Raw genomic sequence first — 12,850 nt, 5'->3', positions numbered from 1 at the left:
ATCGTGTATTTTCTTAGTTACACGAATTCATTTTCTTATAAACCTGTTTTAATTATTTAAAAATAGAATTAGGCCTACAAGCCACTTTATGTTTATGAACTGATGACTGAATTAATTTTTATTTGTTTTGTACAAAATCAACATTTAGTAAACTTTTTTAGCGTGAAAATAATTTCATCATTTTACCTACTCTATCTTAATTACTTATTTATAAAGAAATTCCAACTGTTACGAAAACTGTTTGGAGGTTTAAGGTGATATCATCCACAAATTATTAGCTATTGCTGTTAAAGAAAAAGTAACTTATTTTCCGAACATTTAATCATTAGAACAAAATAGACTAGTTCTATGTAAAATGTTACAAGGAAGAGAAGACACTTTAAACAAATGGAAGCTCTTTAAAGGTCTGGATAGCTTCTGAATACCAGATTAGGATGCAGACTATCCTTTTAAATCGAGAGCTGAAACTGATGGTTTATAAGGTGTTTGGATGTCAGAAACGTAATGCTCTTCTTTACTTGTTCAACGTCAATATTACAACTTGGTTTTATGTTTATCTTCATTTTCATTAAGTATTGAATACTAACGGTTTCATTATCGTTGAATTTAGCTGCTGAGGCAAACACGACAAGTATGCTTATAGGAGAATATCTGAGTTCAATATAATCTATTTTAAAATTGCTTAGCTTTTTGCTTCCTATACCTGTTGAGTTAAATGTACCTTTATTTACAATTTATTATTAATAGCAAATTATATTTTCTAAGAGATAATCAAAATATATTTTTATAAAACCTGCAGACTTAGCGAATTTCCATTTACCTGGTTATATTCCCTTAGAATGGTCCGAATTGTTTTATATTTAAGTGACATTAATCTACAGGGAAGGTTATAAAGTGTTTCTGTTTTTGTTTTTGTTTTTTTATATTATTAAAATGTTAACAGCTTGGTATAAAATGAACCAATTTACCAAATTTGATAAAAATATACCCCTAAACAAGCAAAAACATGAATTTTTTTTATTTTACATAAAAAGTAACAGGCTACAGTTTTTTCTCGGTTTTCATTAGACGTACAACAACGCTTCAATAGACGAATTTTTTTATCTCTAAAAAACTGTTTGAAAAAAGGGGAGATTTTATGTCTTGGTGGTCAAAATGGGAACACCTATAACATATACCATATTTTGATAAATCACAAAAACATAATTCATAGTACCTAATCATATCATAGAAATTCGTAATAATCATTACTCATATAATTAATTACCGGTACATAAAAGGCCATTTAACTATTAATACCTTTACATAGTAGGACATTCAGTTTTTGCTCAACTTAGAGTAATCATCCAATGGTTGCCATAAAATTCAAGCAATAGTTCTAGCTTATTTAACATTGAGCGTTATATTTGATGTTCAAAGCATCGTAATGTAAAGTTACAAGTGACTCGCACCACTGAGCATCAATTGCGAGATTTTCCTCTCAACTAACTTATTGAAACAAGTTCATCAATTTGGATTTTAAACACAATCCATGTAGCCTTGTGATGTTAGATACCTTATGTTGCATTCAGTTTTAAACATAGAAACGTAAATATTATTTCTTCTGTTAAAACCTATATAAAGATTGAAAAGTATCAAACAATTTTGTTTATCCAATGAACTGATTGATGGCATGCCTTTAGTAGTTAGTTAGTTAGTTTCAGTTAGTTAGTAAACGGAGTTTTCTATTATATAGAATACTATTTTTTTATTGATATTTTTCTGTATAGAAAGGAATTCTCCTCTAAATGTGATACGAATGGCCACGTCACAGCATCAACATATTGTGAAAACCCTGTTCACCACACTGTGATGTTTTTAGCAGTTTTCCAACGTTTATTGGACGACGAAAGTTACGTATTATTCTCTATGCCAGCTTTCATCCTCATTTGGGGACCGAGCAGGTTTTTACATCCCTAGGCCAAAAATCAGCTGTCCGTGATTTTCTCAAAACTATTGAATACAAAATCAGTATATATATATATAGTGATTCGTTGTGATCTCGACTTCGTCTCGAACTTAAAAACTATCTCGAGCAGCTAGGTATGAAATATTCCTAATTGTTTTAATCTAAGCCTAAACAAGTAGAACAGAGTTCTCACAAGATAAACGTAGGACTGTATTTTAATTTACTATTGTTATTTTTTTATACATACCATACTTGTAGCATCCTAAGCAATAATACTATTTTTATACTATACTATTTTTCTTCAGCGACTCCAAATACTTTTTTAACTGAAACTTAACTGTTAGCGTTATAAACTTGTGTGTGTGAATAACATTTACTTGTGTTTCCAGTTTTGTGTATGTATGTTGTTTGCCCAAACAAGGTATTGTTGAACAATATGAATTTGCAGCTTGATTACAAACAGTGATGTGACAATCAACTATGTATATTGTCATTTCAATATGGATCCCAATGACAAGGCGGATGTATTTTTAGTTCGTTTTGGTTGATAATGTTAACTTTATGGTACTTATAAGCAATGTGTTTGTTAAAACTTACTATCGTTGATATCTAATTATTTACTTTTAAAAAGATGAGCTATTAAGTCTGGTGTATCTCCTAAAGTCCGTTTTACAAACAGACACACTAATATAAATACCCCCGCCGCAGCAAACCTGCAGACTAAGCGAATTTCCATTTGCCTGATTGGATTTACACTAAAATGTCTCCTTAAAAATATCACATTTATCCCTATTTAAATAGAATCAGTTTAACACATACTTAGGTTTGCTGCAACAGGGAGGGTAAAAGTGTTTTTATGTAGTTAGTAAGAATAGTTAGTAAGAAATAAAAACATTTTCCAAATTTGGGCAAAATATGTTAATAAACAAGCAAACTACAACAGTTTACTTATTCTCCATAAGAATAACATTGGAATTTTAAATTTAAATTTTTTTGTAATTTTCTCCGTAACCATTTGGCGCATTATAACGCTTCAATATACAAAATTATTTGTTTTTTTAAGCTCTACAAAATAGTTTAGAAAGAAATTGCAAAATTTGATGTTTTTTGGGTCAAAAATGGGAAAAACCCTTTTTTATCCCATAAAACCCCCCATAAACCCCCGTTCCCATGGTCCGATCACGCTGGTTCGCGAACTCGTTTTAATAAACGTAGGTTTACACGTTTGTACCAAATTTCATCAAAATCGAATCATTTTTGCTCGAGCTATCGCGCTAACGGACAAATATATATATATGAATTTGAACGGATGGTATTTTTGGCCTCTAGGGACCTCAAAACGAAAAAAAAAATTGGTCCCGGGTCCAGGTCTTACCATGAGTACTACGGTAATAGCTTATTCCCTATATGGGAAATTCGCTAAAATGCGTTGATTAATTAATACTAGTGATAGCCCTGTGGTCGAAACTCGACCAAAAATAATTAATGTACAGACTTCTCTATTTTCTCCCCACACTGTAAATAAAACATGTGATTGGAATTTCTTCCATTTATTTTGATTTTCTGTTTACATTTTGTTGTTATTTCATCACCATCATGACAACCCATATGTTCCATGTTAATTTTTTGAAGTTTTCAAATTAATTTTTTGTGCTTATTTGTTAGCCTATTTTAACTTTTAAAGGCATTCTGCACATCTACAGGAAAACATCTTTCCAACAGTATGTGTAGATTTTCCCCACGATGCACACGAGCTGAGAAAAAAGGTTTTAAAGAAACATGCTTGCCTATTAATATATAGATAGATTGCAGACAATAGGCATTGTAAAAGGTATGGATTGTACAGCTAGCCTACCAACTAAAAAGTTACAAAAGATTAATGTTAAATTTTAGTTATTAAAATATGTGTAGCTCCAATATCACACTTTCTAATGTACAGTGGGCATGCAAACGGCAAATACTTTAAATGCAGCAAAATAGTAAACCTATTCAGCAAGCACATTTCACAATTTAACTGACAGTTGAAACACATACAACTAATCAATGTTAATTTAATGGATATAATTTAAAATAATCATATCAATACAAACCACTCCTATCAATATCATTATCCAATGCAATTTCCTCGTTAGATATTTAATTTTGCATTAATTAAATGGGTTTTTTCAATGTGAACAGCTCTGAAACCTGAACATCTCACTTTTCGAAAATGAGGCTGGAAGTGAGTAAAAGAGACTTTTCCTACTTTGGGCCTAGGCTGAACAATGAGCTGTGACTTCAAGTTACTGTGCGTCCCAGGCTTTTGATTTAGACTAAAAAATCGTATAAACAACATTAAATGACCGACCTCTCAATATTACAAAAAGTTAGTTTGTATTTTCTATTATTAGTTTTAATTTAAACTTTTTGTACGGACCTAAGTGACCAATGACCCTTGGATCTGTGACAAGAATTACCATGTAAATCAGTATCTAATAAAAAAACACTTGGTATTATTACTTAGGTTTGCTTATGAGTAACCATCAAATAATGAGGAATAATTTTCAGCCCGTGAACCCGATTAATATTTAATTCAAAACTTAAATTAAAAAATTACCAAATTTCTCTTAACATAAAATACATGCAACGAGGATGCCAAAAACTTTTAACTGTATTAAAATATTGAAAGATTGTTTTTCTGTTGTGAGAGAAAGAAGTAGAGTGGACAAGATACAAAATATTCACGCTCCAGTTTCTTTGAGCCATCCATCCATCTTGTATATTTTTATATTGTGGTATCACTGTGGGATTTATGCATCAATGCAACTGACCTAATTTTAGGTGTGTACAGACCACAACGATTTAATAATGTTGCCATATACTTATTCGGGTTTGTGGCGAGTTTTGGCCCTAATGTGAGGTTCAGGCAGCATTATTGCAACCACATCATAATGGGTTTAAGTGCATTTTATTTATTGCTGTACAAAACGCATTCGTGGCATATTTTATACTACATATAGTTCACTTAGTTGATAAATTATGAACTGATGACCTAATAGGCCTATAGTTGGTACTGGACAAAGTACAATACAACTATATTAAAGATATTGATTACTTTCCATAAGAATGTCTCAGCTTCCAAAATAATTTATTTTTTTTAGTTTCTATTACATATTTTTAGAACAGTTGTTACGCTAGAAGTAATGCGTTTCACTCCACAAAAAATTACTCCTCCGACATAACAATACAGTGTAATTAGTATAATTGGTCTAAACCTTTAAAAGGTGTGCTATTTAATGTTGTTTGATAACACGTACAATCCAAACATACGATAAACACAAAAACATTCGATGTAATCATTTAATAGCGGACTATTTTCTTCCGCAAAATCAGTAGACGGATTTTAAAGAGAGAAAAACGCACAGCTGATGTTCTTGACTCCAGCTGATTTTCTTTGTAATAAAGGGAGCTCTAGCTACATTTGTACCAAAACACGTGTTTTTGAAACATGTTTTCGCTGCAATGAGACAAAATATTATATTTCACCAGTAGGGCATATGGCTGTTTTCGACAATAGCTCAACTTTTTACGCTTAACAAAACTACACACGTCACACGTCACACAAGCTTTAACTAGTCTAACAATATTGGATCAGATGTTAGCAAAGAATTTACCACTGTCATTAATGAACAAAAGACCTAACTCTAAGGATTCCAATAATAAGTTTACTGCCACTATTAAATCTAGCTTGGTGTCAAAATATATAAATAATTTGACAATAATCGCAACTGTAGCCTACAACAATAGTTATATTGCCGTGTGTGAATTACTTCCGGCAAATAGCCTAGCTAGAAAGATCAGAATCAAAAGAAGATTTTAGTAAGAATGCAATAACAAAGTAGGATTAACCTGAACTCTATCTCTCTCAGCTTAGATGGAATATAGTAAAGAAATCCTTCTGAAACGCTTCACGGATTGTTTACTCTTTTGAATACGGTACCTTTATTAAAACTATGATTCCATTATGATTAAATACAAGCAGTACATCAATAATGTCTTTTTCACTGAGATGTTTGTCAAAATATTACCATTTAATGTAACCTATTCTAAATATGTTGATACCTAACTTTAAACAGAATATAACAAGTTATCTCAAGAATTCTTGTTACATGCGGGATTTCAGCACGGACTAGATATTTATAATGTATCAACTAATGAATAATATTTATAATTTTTTATTCTGGGTAATGATAGGAAACACTGATCTTTGAAATTATCACGCTTACACTCAAATATGTTTAATATGGTGTGGGTGTTGCGATATCATAAAACGTGTAGTATACTTTTTGGTGAAGCTAAGAGTTCTCACCTGAAAATATAATGTAATTTAAAATTTACGATATCTTGAACTTTTAGTTACCATAACTTGATTTAATCAGGCGTAATGATTAGGAAAAAACGATAGTTCTTAATGAAGAAGTAAGGATAGAAAAGACACGTAAAACTAAATGAGAACACTGTAAAGTCTTGAGAGACTCTGAATACTAGATTAGGATGCAAAGTAGCCTATTAAATCGAACAGGTAAACTATTGGTTTATACAATGTCTGTGACTTTAAAACCTAAAAGGTTTTATGTTTTGCCTTCTTCTATACTTACCAGAGCATTATTTCAAAACAAACACCGTTTTACAAAGCAACCTAGCCGTATTTTAAAATAATGTTTAAAATCATTACTTGGTATTGATCCATCTTTTATATTTTCAGAAATAGTAATGTGGATGGTAGTAGAAGTACATTTTGTTATCAAATGAGTAATTGGTGTAAATTTCAAATTATAGGATAACAAATATGATACTTTGAAATAATATTTTATAGATTAATACCTCAGAATGCAGAATACTGAATACAGACAAAGAACGTAAACTTATTTATTTTTTCAAGTGAGACTAAGATTCAATTTTACAGCCCTATTATTACTCATTGAGCCGTTATTTTGAAGAGACCCAGGCACTACCATGAACCTGAACCACATACTTTCGGAGAAGCGCCTTTATAAGTAATGCCATAGATTAAACATACTCCCCTAAGGGAGTATGTTTAATCTATGGTAATGCCTATCAATGGTGCTCAAAGATTTTCATACCACCGCCTACAACCCACTTTACCATACGTTATCAATTTACATGTTACTTTATAAATCACATATTGTGGCATAAAGCTACATTATATTGTCTTATTTGTAATAACACCACCACTGCCTCAGAGGGTTAAGCAATCAAAGTTAAAGTATCACAAGATGAGCACTAACATAAAGGGAAATTTCTGTTTAGCATGATGTCCTTAGGTCACGTTTAATTACTTTCAAAACATTTCCGACATTAAGTTAAATGAAAACTGTCAACCTTAATCCTGTCCTTCCGGCATTGTTAAAATAAAAACGATGGCCTAGTTTCTACGGATTTAAAATCTCATTTAAAACTAAATAATGTTAAAGTTTAAAAGTTTATCTTGCTTTTTGTTTAAGAGCTTTAGGTGTACAGGGTTTCTAATTGTCTTTCTAGTTAATAAATATCAGTAGTAGGTATTGAAGAAGTTAAAGAGGGGAGCAGGGGAGCAACGCCACCGCCTCCACCTCCACCACCCGCCTCCTGCTCCCCCCCCCCCATGCACCTCCCCCCCCTTGCACCTCCCCCCCCCCCCCTTTGCACCTCCCCCTCCCCCTGCACCTCCCCCTCCCCTTGCACCTCCCCCTCCCCTTGCACCTCCCCCCCCCCCTTGCACATCCCCCTCCCCCTACACCTCCCCCTCCCCTTGCACCTCCCCCTCCCCTTGCACCTCCCCCTCCCCTTGCACCTCCCCCTCCCCTTGCACCTCCCCCCCCCCATGGCACCTCCCCACATTCGATGTTTCATTCGGTTGTTTCATTCGGTTGTTCCATTCGGTTGTTTCATTCGGTTGTTTCATTCGGTTGTTTTCATTCGGTTGTTTCATTCGGTTGTTTTCATTCGGTTGTTTTATTCGGTTGTTTCATTCGGTTGTTTCATTCGATAGTTTCATTTGCTTCAATCCTGCACATCCCCTCCCCCCTTCACTATCCAGTATCTCCACTTTCCATTTCCCTGCAATCCGGCACCTCCGGGATGTGCCAGACCTCCCACGGAGAGAGGTGTAGTCGGCTGTCCCTTTGATCTTTCGATATAATGGAAAGCAATTAACGGCGGCACTCCCTTTGATCTTTCGATACACTGGCACATCCTGGGATGTGCTAGACCTCCCACGGAGAGAGGTGTAGTCGGCTGTCCCTTTGATCTTTCGATACAATGGAAAGCAATTAACGGCGGCGCTCCCTTTGATCCTAGGATACAAAGAAATCCACTTAACGGGTGATTGACAGATCCATTAGTTGAGTTTCTAAAAGCTTTTAGTAAGACCATTACATTTGACGAAGGTGAGCAAATCGTGACAAGCATCTAAAAAGGTTTGTTTAGTCCACTTACAAAGGATCCCTTCGAGAACGTTCCTTTGATTGACGCCGACAAAGGAACACCTGTTGTTTACCACTAGATCTTTCTCTATTCTTAGTTTAAAATTCCTGGAAGTTTCCATTCCAATACACCGTACCTGCCAGTGCCTGACACTGCGACGTAGAAGATTCGTCTTTGTGTGTCACGTCCCTACAGCAGTCCCTCAGTTATGGTTTGGTGTTCAGTGTGATAGGTTGTGTGTTCGAGCAGCAGCTACAACTATTGCATCATTGTTTGTGCACATTGGATTATTGTGATTAAAAGCCGTAAGTACTCGAAATAATATTTATATAGTGAGTGTGTGATAGTATTATTATTATTATTATTTTTTAACTTTTAACAGATGTAATGGACGAGGTTAAATATATATTATATTATGTAACATTATTCATCCATTTAACCTAAAATCAATATTTATTTCGTTTAAAGATTTTTTTACTATTCTTACGAGTCTTTAACGTATCTACTTAAACATTGAGTACAACATTTTCAATATTTAAGTTAAATATATTAGTTTCATATATATTTATTTTTTAAACCTTTCTTCTAATATTGTTTTTTAAAATGTTTCCATAAATATATGAATTCTTTTTTATCATTCTTTTACATTTAGGAGTCTCTAACATATATCGTTCAAACGAAGAGTTGTAGCCAATGTTAGTATAGATGGAGAGTTTCTTTTTATGATTAATTAAATACAAGCCGATATGTGAGTGAGATTAGCATAGTGTGTAACGTTAGTATCGTCTATCTGACACAATAGTAAAATTTAGTTGTAACTGTACACTACATTGAACAAATAAAAAAAATTGATTCACCTTATTCAAAGTTTAAATTGATAAGTATTTACTTTATTTTAATTTTTTGAAATTGGAATTTTTTATTTAAATACGTGATGACAGTTCAGGACAATCTCAGGTCATATTTCATACTACACACGCGTGGTTTTAGTTCAGTATTTACGGTTAACCAACTGATTATTTAATTTATTCAATCGGTTAACGTGAGCATGATATTGTCGCAGATGGATGGATATTTATTCGGAGGTCCACCACCAGCGGCGGCGGAACTGGGTCCGACCGTGTGTCCCGTGTGTCATCGGGAATTCTCACGGCGGGATAGCGTCACGCGCCACTTGCGCACGGTCCACCTGCGAATGGTGAGATACGCTTGCGACTGGTGCGGCGTTTCGTTTTCCCGTCGGAGCAATCTCCAACGACACTATGCGGTGACTCACGGATCTGGCCGAGCTCCACATCCGCCACCACCACAGTCGTCGCCGCAGCCACATTCTCCGCCGCAGACTCACCCTCGACGGTTTGAGACGCCGGAGAATAACAGCGACGATGACAACGAGAACAACGACAAAGTCAGCGACGTCTTGAGGATCGAAGAGGTCTTCGACGACAATGACAACGACGATAATAGCCTGGCGATGGAACCAATCGTTGAATTACCGGAAGGTTTGTTTATTATACAATTATTAATTGAATTAAAAAATGTATATATGTCTTTACCATTTTATTATTTTTACGACAAGGAAGATGAAGATAATTTGATATACTGTATTAAATAAAATTTAAATACTTATATAATAATGAAGAAGTAGAACATTTTTATTTAAATGGAATCTAATTTAATGGAATAGAGATCACTTGTTGATAATAAATAATAATGTAAAAATTTACAACGGAATACATTGAAGAAGAAGAAAACAGATTGCACATTTTTTTACAGAGAGAGAGAGACTGAGATTGCCACCATATCCATATTCTATTTTATTAAATTTTATAAATTATAACACCTTGACAACAGTTTTCATTTGCTTGCAGAGAACCGTTCTGATACCCTTACCATGCAAGAGCAGAGCGTGACGGCTGGCCCATCATTGCATTTTGACCACGAGTTGCCTGTCAATTTCGACGGTGATGATGTAGGCCACAACTCGCCACCCATTCCGGATATTATTGGTATGTAATATAAATATTAATTTTTACAATTTTAACGTCAAGATTAGAACTTGATTGAAGAATACAGAAGCTCGAATTTAATGCAGTTTTTATAATTGTGAATGAAAAAAAGTCAGAACCATCATATTAAGATGAGACCAGATCAATATGGAACCAAATGGAAATAAATATAAATAATTATTACATTCACTTATCAAACAGATTCCAATATTAAGACAATTTTTTAGACAGATTTCAGTATTATGACAATTTTTTTATTATCAATTATAAGAAGTATTACTTTTTATTTTATACTAATCAAATTGTTTTCTTTTATTTGTTTATCATAGATCTGTCTACTTCGGATTCGCCATTGCCGCAGCCAGAACCAGCAGTGCAACAGCATCCGCAGCAGCAGCAGCAGCCGCCGCAGCAGCAGCAGCATCTCTGGCGTCCCTGGCAACAACAGCAGCAGCAGGAGCAGCAGCCAACATCCCCACCCCCACAGCCATCACCACTTAACCCAACAGTGTGTTTCAATTGTCCGGACTGTGGACTTTCCTTCACGAGAAATTTTAACCTGAATCGACATAGGGAGACCAATTGTCCGGTAGTGATTGCGACGACATCATCATCATCATCATTATTATCACCACTACGGAGATTCCAGTGTCCTAAGTGTGATAGAGTATTCAAAACGCATTACCATTTGAACAGACATTCCCGCTTCCACTGCGTTGCTGAGAAAGTGCGGATATGGGGCACTGTGGATTCTCCACCATCACCACCTCCCTCTGCTGGTCCTTCGGTCAGCAACAATAACTTAAACGATAATAGTATTCAATATGGAGGTGGTGATGGTAACAACTTAAACACTAGTAGTATTAGTAGTAGTATTAGGGATAATGATGATGGTGATGAACCGTCAGAAATTCCGGCAAACATTTCACCAGATGAGTTTGAGGAAGTCGAGACGGCGTTTCTTGGGCGTCTGAAGACGTATCGCCTACGTAACGAAGCGCCCTCTTGGCTTACTATCCCGGAATTTCTGACGACTTTGTTTGATCAGGTAGTTACGCTTATGCACCGCATATTAGAAAACGTGACTGCCATCAAGACTAACCTGTGGCTGGACTGTGAATTTACGAACGTTCACGACCAAACGTGTCGACGCGCTTTCAAAACCAAGAACGTCGCCGTCTTCCGGTCCACTGACATTGAAGACCTGTGCGGTCAGTTGTTTCAGAAGTTAGTGGATGAAAAGGAGACGTGTGAAATGAAGGGCTCGGGCTGGACTTTCGGGAGGATAATCGATATGGAAATCCGAGTAAATGTTTATCGTCCTCTCGGAGGCAGTTCATACGTTCCATTGCCCCAGTGCGTCGCCGCAAAAAGAGCCGTGATCAACGTCCGGAATGATCGGGATCAAAAATGTTTTATGTACGCTATTCTATCTAAATTCATTCAACATTCGTTTAATCGTCAGTTAGACGCCACGGACTTTCCACCTGAGTTCCGTGCGCGAATAAACTTAGATTTCACAAAAATATCTTTCCCCGTACAGCTTGAACAGATCCCGACATTCGAGAAGAGGAATGCTGGAGTAAGCGTGAACGTGTACGGATTGGATCGGGTCCGGACTACACGGAGAGATGGTCAATTGACAACAAAGTACGAATACATCGTATATCCACTCCGTGTAGTAGACCGAGAACTCGACAACCATTTCGACCTCTTGTACCTGACAGATGACAATTCTACACACTATGCATTCATTGCTGACTTCGAGAGGTTGGTCCGGAGTCAGATCACCAGATGTCACGGAAAAGTCTATGTCTGCAAGCGCTGTTTAAATCATTTTGACAACAGACCGACAGTCGACGGTAAACGGGGTGAGCAGCGACTTGCAGACCACAAGAAGTATTGTTTAGACCACGCGCCATTGCGCACCGATCTGGCTCCGAAGAAACATATTAAGTTTGATAGGTACGAGCGTACACAGCGACAGAGATTCACTATCTATGCTGACTTCGAGTGTGCGCTCGTACCATACGATCGAGAAGACGACCGACCTCTCACAGATCCACCAACCGTCCCCCCTCCGGATGAAGATCCAGCAACAAGGCGAGGGGGAAAGCCACATCACCATCATCACAAGAACAATAGACCGGATTCTGAACATGTCAGGACAAGGAAGGTTCACAGACCGTACGCGTACGCTTACTACGTTCGTGATAGCCACAGGTTAGGAGCCGATCAAGAGGACCACGGTAACACGTTTTCGGAACTTCGTCTCTATAGGGGTGAGAATGCTGCGCATCATTTCATACAATCCATCAAGAAAGACGTCCGGCGTATAGGAGATGTTTTGTACAAAACACGCCGGACCGAACCACGATTAGATGCGCAGCAAGAAGCGGAGTTTCGTGCCGCCACCAGATGTCACATC

The sequence above is a fragment of the Macrosteles quadrilineatus genome, unplaced genomic scaffold, assembly GCF_028750875.1.
Source record: "Macrosteles quadrilineatus isolate MER2022 unplaced genomic scaffold, UCM_ALF_1.0 Scaffold_8__2_contigs__length_117827958, whole genome shotgun sequence".
NCBI lineage: Eukaryota > Metazoa > Arthropoda > Insecta > Hemiptera > Cicadellidae > Macrosteles > Macrosteles quadrilineatus.
The sequence above is the reverse complement of the archived record's forward strand: the minus strand, read 5'-3'. Positions refer to the sequence as shown.